Genomic DNA, 23,456 nt, shown 5'->3' with positions numbered 1-23,456 from the left:
CCTGTCCCACATCATTTACACCTCCACGTACCTGTCCCACATCATTTACACCTCCATATACCTGTCCCACATCATTTACACCTCCACGTACCTGTCCCACATCATTTACACCTCCACGTACCTGTCCCACATCATTTACACCTCCACGTACCTGTCCCACATCATTTACACCTCCATGTACCTGTCCCACATCATTTGCACCTCCACATACCTGTCCTACATCATTTGTACCTCTACATACAGTACCTGTCCAACATCATTTACACCTCCACATAATTGTCCCACATCATTTACACCTCCACGTACCTGTCCCACATCATTTACACCTCCACATACCTGTCCTACATCATTAACACCTCCATATACCTGTCCCACATCATTTACAACTCCACATACCTGTCCTTCATCATTTACACCTCCATGTACCTGTCCCACATCATTTGCACCTCCACATACCTGTCCTACATCATTTGTACCTCTACATACAGTACCTGTCCCACATAATTTACACCTCCACATACCTGTCCAACATCATTTACGCCTCTACATACCTGTCCCTCATAATTTACACCTCCACATACCTGTCCCACATCATTTACACCTCCACCTACCAGTCCCACATCATGTACGCAGTTGCTTGGATTTATGTAGCCGCAGGTGGGCGTCTCAATGCATATCCTGGTGGCTGCGACATCTCCATATTCTTACACAGCAGCTGCGTACAAAGACGCAGCAGTGATGTCATTAGCGTACATCTCTGAATCAGATCCTATGCTATTTCCCGACATTTTTACCTTAGTATAACGATTTTCCTGACCTTTTCACCTGCTCAGGGGAGATGCAGCGCGCTCTTTCAATGTATCCTCTCTGTGTAAACGTGTTGGGCACTAGGACCCATCGTCTGCAGGGAGGCTCGACCTACAACCTGATGTGCTACTGCACATGTGACTGCAGCTATCTCCTCTGTGTGCTGTGTAGAGTGACATGGGGGGGAGACAGAAATCTCCAAGTTTGTCCCTATGAGAGACCCAGTTAATAATACCTGTATATAAAGCTGTTCCAGATCCCTGCACTGCTGCCCCTTTGCAGCATACACTCACTGGCTGTGTATCATTGATATATGAGATTATAACAACAAGTATTTATCATAAATTAACCGATATGTACCATACATACCGACTTTCTGGCAGTCCCTTCCGGGAGGGGGCTGCCAGGTCGGTCCAGCGGGGAGGATGTGGGCGGCCTTAATGGGCGGAGCGGGGGCGTGTCCGCGCATTCACATCATCGTGGCCTCCGCCCCCGCTTTCTAATGCCGATATTACCGGCATTACAAAGCAGGGTCGGGGTTACGATGACGCGATTTAGCACGAATCGCGTCATCGTCACCCGAACCGCCCACTTTCACATGCGGTGGCGAGAGAGGGGGCGGCGGACAATGCGGGAGACTTGAATCCTCTTGCGGGGTGTCGGGAGCGGTACCCGATTTTCGGGAGGCTCCCGACAGTCCCGGGAGAGTGGGCAAGTATGGTATGTACAGTACAGCGCTGTGTAACTTTATTAATAAGACATAATAACAATAACTAGTCTAATTTTTTTGCAGGTCAGATTGGGGGCATTGGTGGATGAATCAAGGCGTGGCCTCCAGGATTGGGGACTCAGTTGGGGCGGGTTGGGGTGATTGCTGGGTATGGCTTCAGCAGATCTGGGCTGAAACCAATTTCTCCCCAGCTGCGATCGCATTACCATCCGTCTCCGAATCAGGCCCAAAGTACCAACCAATCAGCTCCTGACGTTGTTCAAACAGCAGTCTGTAAAGTGACAGTTAGGAGCTGATTGGTTGGTACTTTATCGCTCACAATGTTATCTCTCTGCAAGCTTTGATAAATACCCAGGTAAGAAAATAATTGCATTACTTTATATACTTGTTATTTACACTAGAAAAAGTACCACGTGCAGCAGAAGATTGATCATTTGATGTAAAATATTAGAGTTTCAGCTGTCATGTGCGCACTGTTCTGCTTATCTAACCACCGCTATTTACAGACCAAAATTACACTTTATTTGTATAATCTGTTTAAAATGAGTTTACTCTCAGCCTACTCTTCCCGATCTGATCCATTATCTTAAACTGCTGCAAACAAAACATATTTTATTCAAAATGTTGAAATTTCTTTCAGAGTTGAGCTACATGTTAAATGCGCTTTTATAAGACAGCTGTCTGTTTCTGTCGCTTATTCCCAGGGAAATTGAGAGCCACTTTCCAAGGATTTACAGCACTGGGCTGATCAGTTTGGGGTTGGTTTTACATTATTTACGGTTTTTAACACAAAAGACTGCACAGATCATACTGATCGGTGCAGTGCTTGGAGTCTTCTGCTGACTGTCAGCGGATTCAGGCTATGATTTGACAGACAGAGTTTAATGTGAACGGGGCAAATCGACTGATCTCGCACACAACAGAAAGCACTGAGGACCTCATTCAGAGCCGGTCGCACAGAGCGTGCGGTCGGTCTGAATGAGGGGAGGACGTCTTGAATTTTCAAGACGTCCTCCTTTGCGGTGGTAAGGCTGTGGGTTAACGCCCACAGCCTTACCACCGCCTAAGGTGATGGTCGCGATGGTCAAGACCATCGCGACCATCGGGGCTTACGACGAGACCCTAGGGTAGGGTCTCCCTTGTCGTAAGCCCCGGAGAGCTTTCGGCTCTGTCTGAGCCGGAAGCTCTCCACTGACATCACTAGTGATGTCAGTGGGGCCGCCCCCAAACGGTAGGCGTTCCCATGGGAACGCCCCCGTTTGGGCTGCCACCCCCCCGGGCCGCATTCCAAACGGGGCGAGCTGTCAATCAACATCGACAGCTCGCCCCCTTTGGATCGAGACCCGATACGACCGGCGCTGTCGGTCGTAGCGGGTATCACGCATGCGCACGACGGCGCCGTCGTGCGCATGCTCTGTGGGGGGTCATCGACCCGGTCCGAGCGCATCGGCGCTAACGACCGGGTCTGAATGACCCCCTGAGGACCTCATTCAGAGGCGGTCGTTAGATGCAAGCGGTCGCACAAAATCAGGGCGGCCGCTTGCATCCTGAACGGCCGCCTCCTTGTCGATCGTTAAGCTGTGGTTTACCACCCACAGCTTAACGACCGACCAGGTTGATGGTCGCGATGGTGATCACCATCACGACCATCGGGGCTTACGACCAGACCCTAGGGTAGGGTCTGGGCACTCGTAAGCCCCAGGGAGCTTTCTGCTCTGATGGAGCAGGAAACTCCCCACTGACATCACTGATGATGTCAGTGCGGCCGCCCACAAAACGGTAGTCGTTCGTAAAGGAACGCCTCCATTTTGGAAACCACCCCCCCCGGCCCGCCTACCAAACGGGGGCAGCTGTCGATCAACATCGTCAGCCGCGCCTCTGGTAACAAGCTCCAGAGCGACAGAGTTTCTCTGTTGCTCCGGGGCTTGCGCACGCATCGAGTCGGTTACGAGCGCATCGGCGCTCACGACCGACTCTGAATGAGGTCCAGAGTATCATCACCATCTAATGTGAATAGTCAGTCAAATAGGGGACACTATTTGACTGACTATTCACACTATAAATACGTTGATTTGTAAATTTATGTTTTTACTTGTAAAACGTTACAGCGATGTCCAGCGATTAGATTTAGAAGTCTAACACGATTCTTAGTAAATGTACCCCTAAAAGTCTAAGCACACACACACATACACACAATTTTGTCAGAATCCAATTAACCTACCACCATGCTTTTGGATTGTGTGAGGAAATTTGAGCACCCAGAGGCAACCCATACAAACACAAGGAGAACATACAAACTCTGCACTGACTGGCAATTGAACTCATGCTGTGAGGCAGTAATGTTAACCACTATGTCGTCTGCGCTCCCTCCATATAGTAAATATTATATGAAACAAATTTCATTCACCCAACTTGTTACAGTTACAGTGTACTGGTGTCTATAGATAAACTCTTTTATTAGCTTATCTACAAACAGGGGCACCGAGAGGAGGGGGGAAGCGGGTACTACTGTACTTACCCGGGCCTGGTGCGGGTGGAGGGACCCGCCTCATCTGCTGAAGGGGGCAGATCCAGGGGAGGGGCACCTGTAAAACTTCCCGGCAGTTCCGTTTGCGAATCGCACTCATCGCCAGGCTGCCTGTTTCTGCCCCTCCTTAGGTGGACCATGGTCGCAGTGGTAGGGAGGCAGGCAGAGACAGAACGGAAGGGGCCTGGGAGAAAGGTGTACCCCCCTGCCGCCAGGCCTGGACACAAAACAGCCTACAATGTAGAATTGCCAGCGGCCGCTGGGGTCTTCCTACATCTGACGGGGTGTCAATGGAAAGCAGGAAATTGAAGGGAAGATCAATTGCAAAATCACCAGGAGAGTGATAAATGTGTAAATGACCTATTGACACAGCGATAACAATAAATAGCAAAGGAAACTAGATAAAGAAAGCAGAATAACTGAACCTTACCAAGGGCTTCATGTTGTCTACTTACTATAATAATGTGCCTCAAATATATTTGTTTTTACTGTTACTGTCATCATCTTCTTGAAAGGAAAGCGCACATCAAATATTAGTTTTCGTTGATTTTATGTTTCAAATAATCCTTCTCCCTCTCCAGTAGTATTACCACATAGTCCCATGTCCAGGACCAGCTCAGGACCTGATACAGCAGAGGACACAGGAGAAGAAAGCACGCAGATTCCTGATGGTGGGGCGACTGCGCATGCGCTGGACCCATACTGCACATGTGCATGACGGGTCTGCGATTTCGCCAGGAGTTCGGCAGCAGACTATCAGCGATGGAGTGTCCTGCTGCCGTTTCGGGGCAGGGAGGGGGGGGGGTGAAGGCCTCCGTTTCCCAAGACGGAGGCGCGTCGCCGCCAATGGGGAGGAGGAGTGAGGAGGCCAGGATCTCCGTCTGTTGATGGAGATTTTCTGGACTCTTTTGTGCATGTGCAGCGGCCGGCCGGTGTAGCCCATAGGCTTACGCAGATAACGTCATCTGAAGATGTTTTTAGCTGCCGGGCCAAGATACGAGAACGCTTCACAAGTTCACATTCTAGAGCTTGGTAAATCTGACCACTTCACTGCCCCCACTGAGACCTATGGGGTGCTGTGTTCTCCATGGTTGAAGCACTTATGCTTTGTTAGATGGGTCTGTCTTGGGGAACACGGGCCCCTGGGTCCAGGGGGGCCCCGCACCACACACCCTGCACCCATAATGTTACTTACCTCTTCGGAGTCCCATGTCAGCGCATGGGTCAGGCGCTGTAAAACGACTGGAAAATGGCTGCGGCGGCCATTTTCCCATCATTTGAGCATGCGCCGTAAAGAAAAAATGGCCGCCTTGGCCATTTTCCCTGTGACCTGTGCAGGGCCGGCCCTAGCCCAAATTTTTTGGTAAGCGAGTATATTTTTTGGCGCCCCCTATGCAGTGCCCCTTTTACAGTGCCATCGGTAGTGGTCCCCCCTGTGCAGTGCCCCTTGTGCCCCCAGTAGTATTCCCCTTATATAGTGCCCCCAGTAGTAGTCCCCCTATGCAGTGCCCCTAGTATTGGTACCCCCTATGCAGTGCCCCTTTTACAGTGCTCCCGGTAGTGGTCCCCCCTGTGCAGTGCCCCTTGTGCCCCCAGTAGTATTCCCCTTATATAGTGCCCCAGTAGTACTCACCCCCCCTATGCAGTGCCCCCAGTAGTGGTACCCCCTATGCAGTGCCCTTTATATAGTGCCCCCAGTAGTAGTCACCCCCCCTTGTTGTGCCCCTAGTAGTAGCCCCCCTCTTGTAGTGCCCCAGTAGTATTCCCCCCCTTGTAGTGCTCCCAGTAGTATTCCCCCCCTGTAGTGCCCCCAGTATTATTCCCCCCCTGTAGTGCCCCCAGTAGTAATCGCCCCTTGTAGTGCCCCCAGTAGTAGCCCCCCCTTGTAGTGCCCCCAGTAGTAATGCCCCCTTGTAGTGCCCCCAGTAGTAGTCCCCCCTTGTAGTGCCCCCAGTAGTAGCCCCCCCTGTAGTGCTCCCAGTAGTAGCCCCCCCTTGTAGTGCCCGCAGTAGTAGTCCCCCCCCCTTGTAGTGCCCCCCTTGTGGTGCCCCCAGTAGTAATCCCCCGTTGTAGTGCCCCCAGTAGTCCACCTTCCCCCGCCCCCCGCAGTAGAGACGTAATAAAAATAATAAAAGAAAACACTTACCTGAAACCCGCTCCTGCTCCTAGTCCCGCTGCCGCTATCAGCTCCTCCGTCCGCCGCTTTGCATTATGGGAGTGACGTCACATCATGACGTCACTCCCATTACCCACTGCGAGAGCCGGAAGATGTCCGGCCCCGGCAGTGGGAGCAGCAGCCAATGAGAGTCTGTCTGACTCTCATCAGCTGCTAAAGCAAACACACAGCTGCCGGCTCCGGCGGCTGTGTGTTTGTGCTGTGTAGCGCTGACCGAACTCCATCCGGTCATCGCTACACACGCGGTGCAGCTGTGTCAGAGAGGCACAGTCTGCCCGCGGCCCACATGGTACGCAGCTGAGGCGCCCTTCACTATGTGGCACCTTACGCAGCTGCGTACCATGCGTAACGGGAGAACCGGCCCTGGACCTGTGCTTAGACTATAGACTCTGGGCACACTCTAGTGCCCAGAGTCTATAACTCCCGCGCTGGCCGCACACAGCTCAGTGCGCTGCCGGCCGCCAGAAGGAGAGGAGGGGGCCCGTGTCGGAGACTGCATATGGGCCCCCTTACTCTCGAAACGCCCCTGATTGAATGGGCAGCAGGCTCCCGGCTCTCAATGTGCATGCATGTATATAATCCTACAGTAATAAATTCAATTATCAAGACTGTACAGTACATCACCATTGTGATCCCTCTTCGCATCCCCGGAACTATTTCCCGTAGGAAGGAGGGGGGATCCGATAACAAGCGCATTCTGAAGATGGCGAGGTTTGCTGAATATCAGGTGATCCATTTGGGACCCCTGATGATGAATGGCCCAGTAACCTAAATATGCGGGAACTGCATGGTTGCCGGGCCATTTATCATTTGATGAATAGGCCCCACTGAGTGATATTTGTCTCTCTATATACTACAGCATGTGCATATCTCACTATCTGTGGCAGAAACTTGTTTCTTCATCTGACTAAGAACAAAGTGCATTTGAGGAATAAAATTGAATTTCAATTCATTCTAATAAGACGATGGCGGTGACTGACATTTGTGTGGGAGAACCGTTTCCTTGAAAATAATGGCTGGCGAGATGAGAGTTACACCTTTACCAAATGCTCACTTTTTATGATGATCAATCCAAAAAAATTGCTGTGTTGTCATGGTAACCAATTACAGATGGGGAAATAGGGAGCATGTGACCAGAATATGAAAGACAGTCCAGACAGTTTAAAGGAAAAAAAAAAAAAGGAAAAATATGTTATTGTAGGATTTACTGCACATTTCAAAACGTTTTATATTGGGGAACTGGCACGGCATGCCGAAGATGAGGGTGGCATGGCCAGCAAATGGGACACATGGGACCACAGCCATTACTTCACAATGACTGGGATATCTTCTGAACTGATCGGAACTGCGCCACCTATAGCGGAACGCAGAGATCATATTGCCGGAACTTTGTGTGTACCAGCATGCACACACACACACGCCCCGCCCCCCCCCCCCGATGCTTTCATTTACAACTCGGCATAAACTGCAACATCGGCTTTTACCAGATTGATTCAATATTGTTCTGGTGCAGAGATGGCTGGGATCTCAACCACTGCCAATTCTGTGCTCATTACTAGCAGCGGAACTTTACATGCCCAGGTTTCAGCTCATGCGTGCGCACTGCCAGGGAGCCGCAGTGCAGAGGGACTAGAGGGCTCTGAACGGATCCCTACTCCCAGCCCGGACCTCCTTTCCATAGGAAGGAGCGGGTCTCCAGGAACCAACTTTCCGTTTTTGGAGTTTGATGAATGAAAGTGCCCAGGGCCAGATTAACAATGGGGCGTCCACATAAAAATAGGCCCCTCGTCATGGCTGCATGAGAATGACCAGCTGCCTGGCCGGCCACACAGTTGGCCATACATCATAAGCAGTGCTTAAAGTGGTCCTAGAGAAATGGTGTAACTCACCCCCCCCCCTCGGTGACAGTCAACAAAGGGACAGCGCTCTGAAAAAAGTGGCGTGGTCCCAAAAGAAAGGGGCGTGGTCACTGTGATGCCGGGCTGAGGTGGGCCGGAGGAGGCAGAACTGGTTCCGTCTCCAAATAGAAGTGACAGAACGCAGTTCCGCCCGTTCCGAACCACTTTAACCCCTAAGCATAAGTATTAAAACCGTTTTCTAGTTTTCTCACAAAATGATACAATTTTTCTATTTTTATGTATTTAGGGAGACAATGGGGCTGATTGTGTGGGGTGTACACGCCCACCTGGCACTGGCCACACCCACACAGTACTGATCACACCCAGATGGAACTGGCCACATCTACACAGCACTGGTCGCAGTCCCTCCCCTAATCAGTTTACATCCTGGAACATTTTCAGCCCCAGGGCATTTTCGGAGGTTTGACTATATTTCCCCTTTGCACCAATCTCCGTAAGGCGAAACTTTCTGGAGCTTGTACTCCATAGACAAGTAGAGTACTGGATGAAATGGGAAGGTCCCGCACAGGAAATATGTTCTCAGAAACAATAAGGATATAGAATAAAGAAAAGTGTTTTTCACCTTTTTATATTGGCTCCTTGCAAAAATCTTCTGCTACTGCCTATGGGTTTCTTACCGCATTATTCCCCGACAGGGATCCAATAGGATATCTGACAGTGTCCCCCGCGCCTCGTGCATGTGCTGGCTGACGGCCATACACGCGCAGAATGACTCCCAAGACATAAACCCTGAAATCCGTACTCCGTAAAAGACAGTTCTAATTAGAATAGCTGTACAGTACATGCATACAGCATCACTTAACACCATTATGTATTCCATAAGCAGGGGCGTCAGAACGATTTTATGTTGGGGGGCATTAAAATGGTTCCGACGTCCGTCCTTCCCTCCCTCCAACTGACTTTACCTGCGCTGGAGCAGCGGCCGCAGACTGTCAGCTGCTATGCATTATAACAATAGGCTGCACAGCCGCTGCCTTGCACGGAGGAGGAGGAAGAGAAGGTATAATGTGCGGTTTTAGGACCTCATTCAGAGCCGCTCACAAGATGCGATCACTCGCTTGCAAAAAGGGGCCAGTTATGCAAATCAAGCGCTCGCTCTTTATGCTGTAAGGACGCCCTCTATGTCTTAGTGAGCGACGGCAGTTAGCGTACGCTGGACTATAAAACCTCCCACCTGTCACTCACAGCACGCGTCATCTCCGGGAAGTGTCTGATTAATCGTGAACATCGAGGGCCATCGGAGCTGCTCGCAGTGCTTGGGGTTGACCTAAACTACCCCAAGCAGTGCGAGCAGTTCTGGCTAAAAAACAACCAAGTCACGAGTGTAATGACGCTACTTTGCTAATTATGCACACCCAGTAAACGCCGATCTGACGGTCAGACACGCCTGCGTTCGCACATCTACACCCCCGTTTTCAAGCACCTTCCCCTTTTACCACCCACAAACGGCGCTATCTGTCACTCAAAATAATGGCCCGACTGCGGGCTACGGGCGAGCACTTTCCCATCACAATGACTGGTTCGCGCACGCGCATTGCTACTCATACGCATGCGCAGATTGTGAAAAATCGCTCAATACGAGCGAGCGCAGCATAGCGTCCGGGTCTGAATCAGGCCCTCAGTCTCATTCCGCACAAAAATCGGTGAAAATTAATCTCAGTGACAACAAACATTTGGAAAAGTTTATTTAGTTCTTCATCTCCCAGCTATAGCTACTGTATATATGTAATAGGCTGAACACGGCAGCAATTAAAGAACAATTATAAATGATTTGAGACTTACTGTTGAGCCGGCTATTGGTAAATATTTCTGTCCGCATAATGGGCCCCTCTACCCTCTCCTTAGCGCTTTTCATTACTGCAAATGTTTTTCCTGCCGGTGGAACGGTTTAGATTGACATTCAGCCGACGTTTAATGTGCAGGCAATACAGAGCGGGCTGGGAAAGAACGTACATCGATCCATCAAAGCAAATATTTTTATTTATTGATGTAAGAAGCCGTGCGCTTGTCGCATGAATGGAAAGGAGCAGTTTATCCTGCTGTTATATTGCTGGGAAAGTTTAGGGATAATTCCCTCCATCTCCATGGCCACCGAGCAGCTTTTCTGCCTAAACAGCTGTATAATTTTGGAAAATTGTTCATAAACTATGTACTATTATGTACTAATGTCTAAATTTGCTGTAAGTACAAATAGGTTTGTCATACGTGAGGTGCCGCATCCCTTAGGGATAATGTAGAGCATACTGTACGTGTCCTACTTTTGAAAAAGCATTTCAGGGAGATTGTGAAAGCAGCACCTAAGAGCACGTCGGTAATGTCGAAGCTGGATAATTGGCTGAGACAAGATTAGTTTAAAATTGGATCGCAGCGACGCCATCTTGCGACTGGCCACAAGACGCCATCTTGGAAATGAGATCGCAAGACGCCATTTTGCGAATGGCCACCTAAGCGTCATTTTAGATAAACTCACACTTTAGTACATGTGGCGATATTACTATTAGCATCATGCGATTGCATCTTACACCATTTCTCATACACACATTAATATGCACAATAGCGCTGTTAACTAGTCGCATATTAGCGAATGCATAAGATTCTGTATGAAAACGCCAAATATTAGCTTCATGCACACGCGTTTGCCCCAAGTTAACTAGCGTCTTTACATCAAACCCCACATACTCACACATTACATATTCACATACAAGGTTCCATAAGCTTTAAGGTATAAGATTCAAGTATGCACATTTATTATAATTGTTAGGAAATAAAGATTATTTCGTAACTAAGGTTTTATACGTGATAAGTAAGCCATGTTTGGTATTGTACTGATGTGTACTCTCTCAACAGTATTCCGGTAATATCAACGGAGAGATCGCAACATGCATTCTCAACTTATGGACCGCAGAGACTTCAAGCAACAAAATGTACATTATATGGACAACTGTTAGGATTTGCATGAGGCGGGAAACCAGAGACCACCAGTTATTAGAGGCTGGACTGTGTCTATTTGAACCAACCTGTTAAATGCCTTGTAACATATGCCCTCTCCTTTAGGACCAATGGTATTAGCAACAAACTTCTCTATTGTGTTGTTTATTTCTGGGGGGTATAAATATGTGTGCTCTGACCCTGGGTTCCTAGTCTTCGTGCTGAATGCTGATTGACGAGGGGTTTCTTGCTGATGCCTACATCTGGACCAGAGAGCGCTGCGTATGTATAACTGTACTTGGGTCTGTATAATTTCTTTGCGCTAAAATTATATGAGGATCATAGCGTATAACTGCTGTACTTTTACTTGAATAATACTTTATGCTTTGGAACCACAGGCTCTAGGTCTGGAGTCTTTATTTACTGTATGACTGCGTACGCAAAATAGCGTCATACTTAGAGGTTTATAGGAAGGATATTAGAAGGTATAGGCAGGGGTATTTATAAGGTTCAAAGACAGTATCGTTAGTAAAGTGGGCGTGTACTGCTACATCTAAGAGGCGTGTCATACATGTGATGGGTGTGTACTGCTACATCTGAGGGGTGTGTCATACTTCTGATTGGCGTGTACTGCTACATCTGAGAGGCGTGTCTTAAACCTGACTTACATCCAAATGTAAATGAGCCCCAAAGCAGTTAGCAAGATCTACATGTATTGTTTTATAAGTGGTTCCATATAAGTAGCCACGAGAAACCTTATATGAAAAGGTTTGTAGCCATAGGGATCATAGGTCAGGACTTTCCCCCAGTTACCAGACTCCTGCTCCGCTCTGGCAGAGCCGAGAGCAGTCCCCAGTGATCAGCTTTGGGGGCTTTACTCTAAATAGACCACAAGCTGATCTCTATGGGCCATATTCAATATGGGAGCGAAAAGTCCGTGCTGGACTTTTCGCTCCACATCGGAGGTGAGAGTGGGGATAATGTATCAGGTGCGTGCCTGCTTATCCCCGTATTCAATTTAAAAGGAGCAAAAACGGGACCCGGCGAAATTGGATCTACGAAAAGAACGGGAATTTTTGGGAAATGTGTCTGGGACTCCCCTAAAGATTTCCAGACATGGGGGATCACTATGGGTACCCCCATTTTTGCCTGCTGAAGGAAGTCGGGGTTTGTAATAGCCGCAGCAGGTGCATATTTGCGGCTATGAAGAAGTGGTGAAGAATGGAACTTAGATTTGTTTATTTTTTTTAATAACTATTCCTATCAAATTTGGGGTACATGAAAATGGGGGTAAGCATATTTTTTAGTCTCTAAAGTGCATTTTGAAAATTCTTCAAAAATGCACCTGCCGCTACCACCCGCATTCTTTTAAATACCCCCCTGAATTCATTTCGTTATTTAAAAACGTGTTCCCCATATTTTTTTTTTTAACCCCAAAATCGAAATCATTTTTTTGGGGTGTCCCTATTTTTTTTTTATGTTTTTTTGACACAGTTCATTTTTAGGGGGTATTCCCAGGGGTGCAGGCTATTATTTTAAGCCTGCACCCCTAAACCCCAATTCTGATCCCCGTTTTTTTTCAAAGACTTTTCGCACCGGCGAAAAGTCTTTGAAATTGAATGCGGGGATAATTCAAAAATGCAAAAATGACATAATCAGCGATAATTATCGCCGATTCCGCCTTTTCGCAGCCAAATTGGATATGGCCCAATATATATATATATATATATATATATATATATATATATATATATATATATATATATATATATAGTTTAAAAAAAAAAAAAATACTTAACTGCCCGGGACCGACGATCGGTGACCTACTTTGACCGGCGAATCAACTAATGACTGCTGTCAGCTGAGATGCAGGTCGGTGACAGCCGGCACTTTCTCCCGCATTTCAGCTGACTGCAGCATCAGCTGATCCGCCAGTCAGAGGAGACCACCGCTCAGCCCCCGGTGTAGGTAAGTGTGATCTTGTTCTTTTTTTTATACCAGGAACTAGGGCAGCAGACACAAGGGTAGGGCAGAAGGAGGGGGGGCAGCGGCAGCAGAGAATGGGCAGCAGTAAGGGGGGTCAGTAGGGACAGTGCAAATGTTTAGCCGGACAGCAGCAGGGGTCCAGGACAGGCTCAGCTGGAGCATGGGGGGGGCAGAGAGCTGGACTGCAGAACCAGCGAGCCGTGAAAGACAGCAAGGCTCCCACCCGGTATTTTTTCCCGATTCCCCTAAGCGGATCGCATTTCCCACTACAAGTATAGGAAATGCGATTCTGCTTGCTAAATAAATGGGAAGTGAAGGGATTGGAGTAGTTTTTTATGAAAACTGCTCCAAGAGCCCTTTAATACATTTCAGTGAAATTAAAATAATGTGAAACAGGTGTGAAAAGCCTCAAAAGAATGATAAATAGAGTCTACTGGGCGCACACATTTCTCACATAGCGGAACTTGCCCACACGTGGTCCAACATGTTCTGCTGTCTCAATTTTTTCATTAACCATTTATTAACCGTTTCTAAACCTCAAGACATTCCAACGACTTTCCTCATTTTTAAAAATAGTTCCCGGCACCAGTTCAGGAACTGAACAGCGACAGATTTCAGCCTCTCTAGGCCAAGGTGATCACCCAGTTCTGTTCAGTATTCATTCATCATTGTGATGTTCAGCCTGACCGTCAAAGGCTGTATCTGTGTTCAACATGGCAGCATATGTCAGGGAGGCCACGAATGACAGATCTAGCTGTTCAGTGATTCCGCCATATAGTGGTGGCTTGAAGACAACTTCAGTCAGGAAAGATCATAATCTGAATTTTGCACATTTTATATGTAACGTAAAAAAAAAAAAAAAGTTTGACAATAAACAATGATCTGCAAGGAGAGAGTGGGCTGATGGGGGATCCAGTCTTGTCTAGGCTGCTAGAGTTTGACAATAATAAAGAACCAGATTTTAGCCTTGACGGAGACGGCCAGCTAGTGACGCACATCCTGTCCTACTGTAGGTAGCTTTGAAGCTCATGGATGTGTGCTCTGGCTCTTGGAGACCACATGTATGTGCTTTCTGGGGGCTCTGTCTCCACATGTAAAGCATCATCATAAAAATGTGATATGAACAACCTGTAAAAGTGTCAGAAAAGTATCTCATTCTCTTCGACACTAACTGCAACTGCAAAAAAATTCCCTCTGTCCCACTGCTCTGTGGTTGTGTTTATAATATCCTGATAACAACAAGACAGCCGGGGCGATCACCAAGGTTCTGCGTCACCAGTGCCGGGGGGGGGGCGGGGGGCAGGGTTGCCTACCCTCCCGATTTGGGCGGGAGCCTCCCGATAATCGGGTGCAGCTCCCGCCCCCCCGGAAAGGCAGGCAAGCCTCCCGGCGGCCGCCGTTCCCCCTGATATCCCCCGCAATGTACTCCTAACCCCCGCAGCGAGGGCAGCCAGTGACGCGATTTGCGTCATTTTGTCCCCGCCCCCTGCCTCACAATGCCTGTATTATCGGCATTGTGTAGCGAGGGCGGGGCCAAAATGACGCGATCACGTGACCCCGTCCCCGTGATGCCTAAAAATGTCATCACCCGTCCGGACACGCCCCCTTTTTCGGCCACGTCCCCCGCTGCCCTGCCGATCTGGCTGCTCCCTCCCGGAAGGAGCGGCCAGAAAGTCGGCAACTATGGCGGGGGGTTTGCTGTGGCATAATGTGAACTCGGAGCTGTGTGTGGCATAGGGGAAGATGTAGTGTATTCTGTGTGTTCAACACACTTGTGGTGCAGGGAGGGCTGTGGTGCCCGTATAGAATATAATTTTGACAATTGAATTGGCAGGGACCCCCACAAGTTAGTTTCCCTGGGGCCCTCACCAAACCTAAGCCTAGGATATGGCTCCAGTCACTCTGCTGGTTGTGGCTGGTACCCTCCTCATCCCTTACACTAGTGATGGGTGACAGGTGGGCACTCCGAGAATTGCAGTGAGCATTGCAAAGAGGGTTATGTTATAAAGATGATGACATTTAATGGGGTTAATGCAATTTAATGTATTTCGGGCAGAGGATGAACCTAGTGGTTAGTGAAGGCGGCGTTATACAGACTGATTGCAAAAATAAAAAGAGAGAGGACTTAAGGCCTCCATACATCAGCGATAGATTTCCGTAAATCCCCGATCCCCAGATGCCAGGGTTGGGGCATTAGTGAAATCCAACATTGATTGGATTCCTCTGATTTGCCAATCTTAACCAAAATATGGTCCAGGATCTGGATATCGGGGATTTTTAACATGGAGAATTTTCCTGACGCATCATTGACCTGCATTTCCAAATGGTGGATTCTTCGGTTCCAGTTGGATCTGTGACTGGCCCCCTGACGTATGGGGTCCTTTAATTGACCTTAGATGACTTCATTAAAAGTTTGGTAGAGAAAATGGCCTAAAACATGCAACCTATGGCAGTTTCTCCTTCTATGTCAGTGTTTCTCAACCTCAACCCTCCAGTTTTCCCAGCTGATCATGTTTTCAGGATTTCTGTCTGTGGGAGCAGGTGGGATAATTACTGACCCAGCAAAATAGATGATCTCACCTGTGCATGATTAAGGAAATCCACAAAGCTTGTCCTGCTGGTGGTACTTGAGGGCTGGAGTTGATAGCCAATATTCTAGGCCAGTGGTTCTCAAACTCGGTCCTCAGGACCCCACACAGGTCACGTTTTCCAGGTCACCCAGCAGGTGCATTCATTACTCACTGACACATTTTAAAAGACCCCCAAAGGTGCTAATTATTTCACTTGTGAATCTGTGAGGAGACCTGGAAAACATGCACTGTTTGGGGTCCTGAAGACCGAGTTTGAGAACCTGTGTTCTCGGCAAACCCCTACAGATGTGTCCTCTTGTATCTTTGCTGCTTGTGCGGCAAACGTCTTGCTGCGCATACATATGCCATGGTACGCCATGCGTGGCTGCATTCGCACCATGCAGTCCTATGGATCGCAGGTGCGGACGCATCACTCGTACTCAGTCACGGGTGCGCGACTCGTGCCATATGTGGCGTAGGCAGGCTTGCTGACTATTTGGCTGCCTCTTCTGGGAGAGGCAGCCTGCTCGGCACAGCTGGGAGGGGCGTGTCACAGTTTCGAGGCTGGGTCAGGGGCGTGGCCTCGCGATCGTGGCCCCGCCCCTGGCAACATAATACCTGTAATCTCAGCATTGTGTTGCCACAATGACGCGATTTAGCTCAAATCGCGTCATCAGTCCCCGCTGCAGGTATCTATTTTTTCTATTATATCCGGTGGGCGTGGGGAAATTACCGGGACAAGTGCCTACTTTTCCGGTAGGTCGGGAGCTGCACCCGATTTTCGGGAGGCTCCCGGCCAAACCTGGAAAGTAGACACGTATGGGCGTAGGACACATCTGCAGATCTAAATGAATAACATACACGCAAGGTCATAAGCCAATGACCACGTAAGACTGATTTATATGTGCACACAGATACAAGTCTTTACTTCTGACTGGGCCCACTTACACGGGCAACTTCTGTGCATAGTAACTAACTCTTTTGGTCTCATCAAAAAAGGAAAATGAATCTACAAGATGGATAATTACTTGGAGGACATGAAAGCAGATGAAAGGCCATAATGGGAATGAATTCCGCGTCTCCTCAGAACTGGCCGCCATTTCGTTTATTTTTTTATTTTTCTTCTTTCATTTCCATTAGAAATAAAAAAAATAAATAAAAAACCATCCTCACTTTTCTCAGCGCCATCAAAGGTCCTTTGTGCAATTTACCTGAATTATTCAATATGCAATGAGGCTCATGCAGAATACGCACAGCGATATACTAGGAGCCTGATAAACTTTAATTACTGGATAAATGGATAGCACCGTCTTAGAAACAAAGCCCCAATCTAATGGTGCCTTTTTGTCTCCCGTAATCGTCTGATCTTATTCAGCACTTGTTGAATTGAACAGGAGGTTCAATGAGTTTTAAGTGAATTAGCTATTAGTGGTTATGTCATGAAAATGGCAAGTAGAAGACGGGAACAGTTTTGATACGAGGGATAATAAAACCTTACATAATAGCTAAAAACCAAAGGGATATATATATATATATATATATACTGTATATTGTGATAGAAGCACTGGAACAGTTTGGAATGGCTTCTATGTCTGTCCCAGATTCCTGTTATATGTGTTTTAAAACCCCCAGGAGATGTCTGTTTGGAAAAACAGACTAGAAATGTCAGCTTTAGTGAAAAGCCGGAATGGGTCCTGAGGGTGTGGATATGAGGAGAGGGAGGGCTCCATCCACAGGCCACTACAGGTGTTTGGCCTTTCAGCCTGGTAGCAGGCTCGTTAGGGCTTGCACCTGAAAGTGGCTCAGATAAGCTGGGTTTTGTTATAGCTGTCTCATACCTGGGAGGGCAGGCCCGCAGGCTAGTTTGCTCTGAGACAATCACCTGTAATATCACCTGTAAGTACTGTGGACATGAACTTATTTAGTCTTCTGTTAGTGAGGGAACCTGCTATCTAGTTAGAGCCCAGACAGGCTAGGATATTGTTTTATTTATGTGTCCAGTACAATAAAGACTGGCTCCGACCAGCTTGCATGAGAACCCCAGAATTGTGTCCTGTTTCTCCGGCTGCTAAAGAGGTTGTCCATCTACCCAGGAGAGGGACCCCTATCCCAACTGTGTCACAATCACAATATATATATATACTGTATATATGCGGTGCACACGGGCCCCTGGGTCCAGAGGGGCCGACACCACACACCCTGCACCCACAGGTAATTATTCTTACCTCTCCACCGATTCCCAAAGTGGTGCTCCACAGCGCAAAGCAGCAAACACTCACTGTGAAAATGACAGCAGACATTTTCCCAGTGATCTGCACATGCGCAGAAAAGATGTCCCTGGGAAAGTAGGCATGGGTGCCATTTTCCCAGAGACCTGCGCATGAAGCCAGAATCTACAGCTCTTAGTGCCGCTGAGCTGCCGACAGAGAGGAGGGGGCCCAAACGGAGGCTGCACATGGGCCCCCTCCTTTCTTAAAACGCCCCTGCTTGGGGGAACTCCATGCGGTATCGCAGGACCCATTCTGCACATGCACAGAATGGGTCCTGGGCAAGCGCAGACCGCTTACCATCGGAGACGATATGTGCGCTAACCATCAGGACCTCTATTCTGTTATTTAGGAAGTGAACATGCTGGTTTACTTTATCATTGCTTACAGGCGAGTGCATCTACACTAGTGCGGTTCATATATTTACAGGATTACACTAGGGGTCATTGGGTGTGGTACAAAAAGTCCTACATTCTGAATGTATATCCTGCCTTCATATTGATGTATTTAGGCTCTGTAACCAATTAAATGCTGATTGGTGACTGTGGTGCCTATTCATCATACGATAAATGGCCCGGTAACCGTGCAGAGACGCTAGTTTCCTCGTAATTTAGTTACCAGGCCATTCATCATCAGGGATCCCAAATGGACCCCCCGGTACTCTGTGAACAAGCTCCATCTTCAGCAGGCGCTTGCTCTCGTAGCCCCTCTCCTTCCTATGGGAAGGAGTTCCGGGGATGCGAAGAAGGATCTGAGCGGATCCGTCCGCCACCTCCTCACTACCTCCCCGGCGGCTTTTCGCATGCATGACCTCGTAGCCATGCCAACAGGGAGGAGGTAAGTAACGCAGCTACTTCTCTAGCTGCGATACTAACCGAGGGGACAGCTGCTTCTCGGAGCAATCAATGATGAATTGCTCCATTGGAAACTGTCCCCCGTTGCGAGTTGGATACTTAATCATCGGAGGCTGTACAGCAACCAATGATGAATAGGCCTCTGACTCACTAATACACATCCGGGTGAATATTCATTATTTTTATGTTATTACTATTGTGATATATTATATCTGGTTTTCCATCTGTATCCTGTTGGAACTTTGAGAACACCATCACTCAATCAGTTACGCACTCGTGACCCTCAACCAGGTGCGCTGAGAGGGGGGGGGCGGGTACTAATTACCCGGGCCCGGGCTTGCTGGAGGGGCCCGGGTCCGGCACCGCTACCCCCCCTCTTACATCACAGCAGCCCAGCACACGCTGCTATGTGCTGGGCTGCACTGGGAGACTGCTCGCAGCACAGCAGTCTCCTATGCCTATGGGGGGGAGCGATCAAGCTGATCGCACCCCCCCATTGGTTATGCGCCCTTCGCCAACGCTGCAAAACTTGTTTTTTTTAACATAAGGGGGCATGGCCATGCCTCCCACATTTAGGCCATGCCCCCTTTTACCCGGGCCTGCCCTCAGCATGATTTTTGAATGACAGCTCAAAGTGTCCTGTACTTGTATGCTGTTATTATTGGTAAATTTGGAGGTATGGTGTTCCTCTGGTCTAGCTGCGGTCACCAATTGGAGAACATGTTATAAAGTATTTTCTTTTTATGAGGTGGTTCAATAAGTAAGGTAACAAGACCTCTCACCAGTGTAATGTTCTGTATTTCATTCTAATTTCCCATCAGGCCAGAGCAGGTAGATCACTGCTTCCCCTCACGGCCATTACACTGCGCCTCATATCAGTCATACTGTCCCAGCATCAGGTGTAAGATGGCGGGGCTGGCGGAAACATGGTCACACATTGAGGTGCGTAGTGTGATCAGATTTCTGTGTCTAAAGGGCACATCACCAGCCAGTCGAGGTGTACGGTGATAACGTCATGTCACAGAAACAGGTCTGGGTTTGGGCCGCTGCCTTTGATAACATCAGGACAGACATTCAAGATGAGCAGCAATGCAGCCGGCCAAGCGCGTCCCCCACAGATGACAATTTGTGACGCATTGAAGGTCCGATTCAGGAGGACTGACGCCTTAGAGTCAGTGATATTGCTGACAGACTGAGCATCTCAGTGGGTCCTGTGCACAACATCGTTCATGAGCATCTGGGGTACAGGAACAAGCGATCACGCTGGGTACTGAAGCATCTCACAGACGTTCACAAAACCAATAAGATGGGATTGTCTCTCGTGCTCTTGACTCGGAACCATGAGGAGGGAGAGCAGGTCCTGCAACGTATTGCTACAGGCGATGATACATGGGTGCATCATGTGACATCAGAGACAAAGCAAGCATCCATGACATGGCAACGCACATCACACAACACGCATCACACAACACGCATCGTCACCACCTACAAAGAATATAAAACAAGTCCATCAGCAAAGAAGGTCATGGCGACCGTGTTTTGAGATCACAAGGGGCGTGCTACTTGTTGATTTCCTCACCAAGGGAGATACTGTGAATGCTGTCTGTCCGCTATTGTGACACTTTGAGCCGGTTGCGGAGGGAAATTAGTCGCAAACTACCTGGGTTGCTATGAACAGGCGTCTTATTGCTGCACGGTAACGCCAGGCTACACTGAGTCAACCGCACATTGGTTACGGCGCTACCATTGGGAGGTCCTTACAGCAAGAAAGAAAATTAACAAGTCATTTCTGGATCAGGCGCTGCTTAGGGTGGTGTTTCTAAAGCTGCTGTGAAAATTGAGGCTAGTCAACCTCAAGAAAACAATTGATATAAAATATATAAAAACAGCGCTAAATTGTTAGTTAAGTAATTACCTGTAATGGAATGGATTTAAATATAGGTTGTTTTAATGGATAATACTCATATCTTAATAGAGAAAAAAATGGACATGATCTACATAATAAAAACATTGGTAATGAATAATACGCATTTGGGATAGTTTGACAGTGATGAATCGGGAAAAACACCTGTTCCTATTACAGGTTGAGTCTCCCATATCCAAATATTCCGAAATACGGAATATTCCGAAATACGGAATAATTTTGGCATGACTGAGATAATAAAACCTTTGTTTTTTGATGGTTCAATGTACACGAACTTTGTCTAAGGCACAAATTATTAAAAATATGGTATAAAATTACCTTCAGGCTGTGTGTATAGGGTGTAAATGAAACATAAATTTATTTCATGTATGTACACAAACATTGCTTGAGCCACAAAATTATTGAAAATATTGTATAAAATGAGCTGCAGGCTATGTGTATAAGGTGTATATAACACATAAATGCATTCTGTGTGTATATTGGGGTCCCATTCCCAAGATATTTCATTATGGTATGCAATTATTACAAAATACGGAATATTCCGTTATCCAAAATACCCCTGGTCCCAAGCATTTTGGATATGGGAGACTCAACCTGTATAACCTTTTTGGGATGCTGGAGTTGGTGGGAAAAAGAAACTTTAGTGTATAATACAGTCTCGTATATTTACCACTGTGGTCCAAGTGGGGGGAACTTTAGCGGAAATCTCCTGCACGCTGATAGTCCCAGATGGAGATGGACCTTCTTGTGGATGAGATGGCTGAGCAAGTGACAAGAAACCCATCGTGTTGGCATCCAGTTGATGTAAGTTGATGTAAGTCAATCCAGGGCTTGGTCCTGGTGTTTTTACAATAAATGTGGTCCCAGTGCAGAGTAAAAACAAGCACAGATGCTTTCTGACGCGTTTCCCTGTGTGTCCTACGGCTTTTTCAAAGGACAATGATCTGTGCTTGTAGTGGGATTATGGACCTCATTCAGAGTCGATCGCTTGCAGCATGAGGGCGGACGCTTACCACCCACAGCTCTTGCGATCGACCAGGGTGATGGTCGCTATGGTCAAGACCATCGCGACCATCGGGGCTTGTGACGAGACCCTAAGGTTGGGTCTCGTCAACCGCAAGCCCCAGGGAGCTTCCTGCTTGATCCCACTGACATCATTGCTGAAGTCAGTGGGGCCGCCCCCAAATGGCAAGCGTTCCGCCTCCGTTTGGCCGGCCATGCCCCCTGCCCACTTCCCAAACGGGGTGAGCTGTCACTCACCATCGACAGCTCGCCCCCTTTGGTGCGAGACCCGTAGCGACGGAGCGCCCATAGCTAGCCGGGTCTCGCGCATGCGCACATCGGAGCCGGCTCCGACGTGCACATGCCCAGTGGGGAAACATCGACCTGGTTGCGAGAGCTCAGCGCTCAAAAAGTGTAAAATGAGATAAACATTTGTAATTTATAAACATATGTTTCTATAGAAGGCAAAACATAACAAACGACAATTGTATTCATAGTAATCTAGGGTCTAAGTTACATATTGTGTCCTGTAGTAATTAGGACCCTGGCTTACTTCCTGGTCACATGTGGTAAATAAACATGACGGGTTATTTACCACGTGCGTATTATTCATTACCAATGTTTTTATTTTGTATATCATGTCCATTTTTTTTCTCTATTAAGATATGAGTATTATCCATTAAAACAACCTATATTTAAATCCATTCCATTACATGTATTTACTTGTTAACTAACAATTTAGCGCTGTTTTTATATATTTTATATCAGTCATCCTCCCTTCAGCCCTGACCTGGCACCGAGTGATTTCCATCTCTTTGGACCATTGAAGAAGCTCCTGGGTGGAAGGTGATTCGCAACTGACGGTGACGTTCAGCAACCGCCATGTCCTGGCTTCAGGCGCTGGACACAGATTTCTTCTATGTCGGGACAGATGCTGTGGTGTTAGAACAAATGTTTAGACAAGTATGGGGAATATTAATCTGTGCCAAGGCCATGCTATTGATTATACATACAGTCAGGTCCATAAATATTGGGACATTGACAGAACTTTCAGATTTTGGCCTCTATTCACCACCACAATGGTTTTGAAATGAAACAAACAAGATGTGCGTTAACTGCAGACTTTCAGATTTAATTTGAGGGTAATTACATCCAAATCAGGTGAACGGTGTAGGAATTACAACAGTTTCAATATGTGCCTCCCACTTTTTAAGGGGCCAAAAGTAATGGGATTATCAACTCAAAAGCTATTTCATGGACAGGTGTGGGCTATTCCCTCGTTATTTCATTATCAATTAAGCAGGTAAAAGGTCTGGAGTTGATTCTAGGTGTGACATTTGCATTTGGAATCAGTTGCTGTCAACTCTCAATATGAGATCCAAAGAGCTGTCACTATCAGTGAAGCAAGCCATCATTAGGCTGAAAAATGAAAACAAACCCATCAGAGAGATAGCAAAAACATTAGGTGTGGCCAAATCAACTGTTTGGAACATTCTTAAAAAGAGAGAACGCATCGGAGAGCTCAACAACACCAAAAGACCCGGAAGACCACGGAAAACAACTGTGGTGGATGACAGAAGAATTATTTCCCTGGTGAAGAAAAACCCCTTCACAACAGTTGGCCAAATCAAGAACACTCTCCAGGAGGTAGATGTATATGTGTCAAAGTCAACAATCAAGAGAAGACTTCACAAGAGTGAATATAGAGGGTTCACCACAAGATGCAAACCATTGGTGAGCCTCAAAAACAGGAAGACCAGATTAGA

The sequence above is a fragment of the Taudactylus pleione genome, unplaced genomic scaffold (assembly GCF_031769625.1).
Source record: "Taudactylus pleione unplaced genomic scaffold, aTauple2 ptg000634l, whole genome shotgun sequence".
Lineage (NCBI taxonomy): Eukaryota > Metazoa > Chordata > Amphibia > Anura > Myobatrachidae > Taudactylus > Taudactylus pleione.
Note: the sequence above shows the minus strand (reverse complement) of the source record.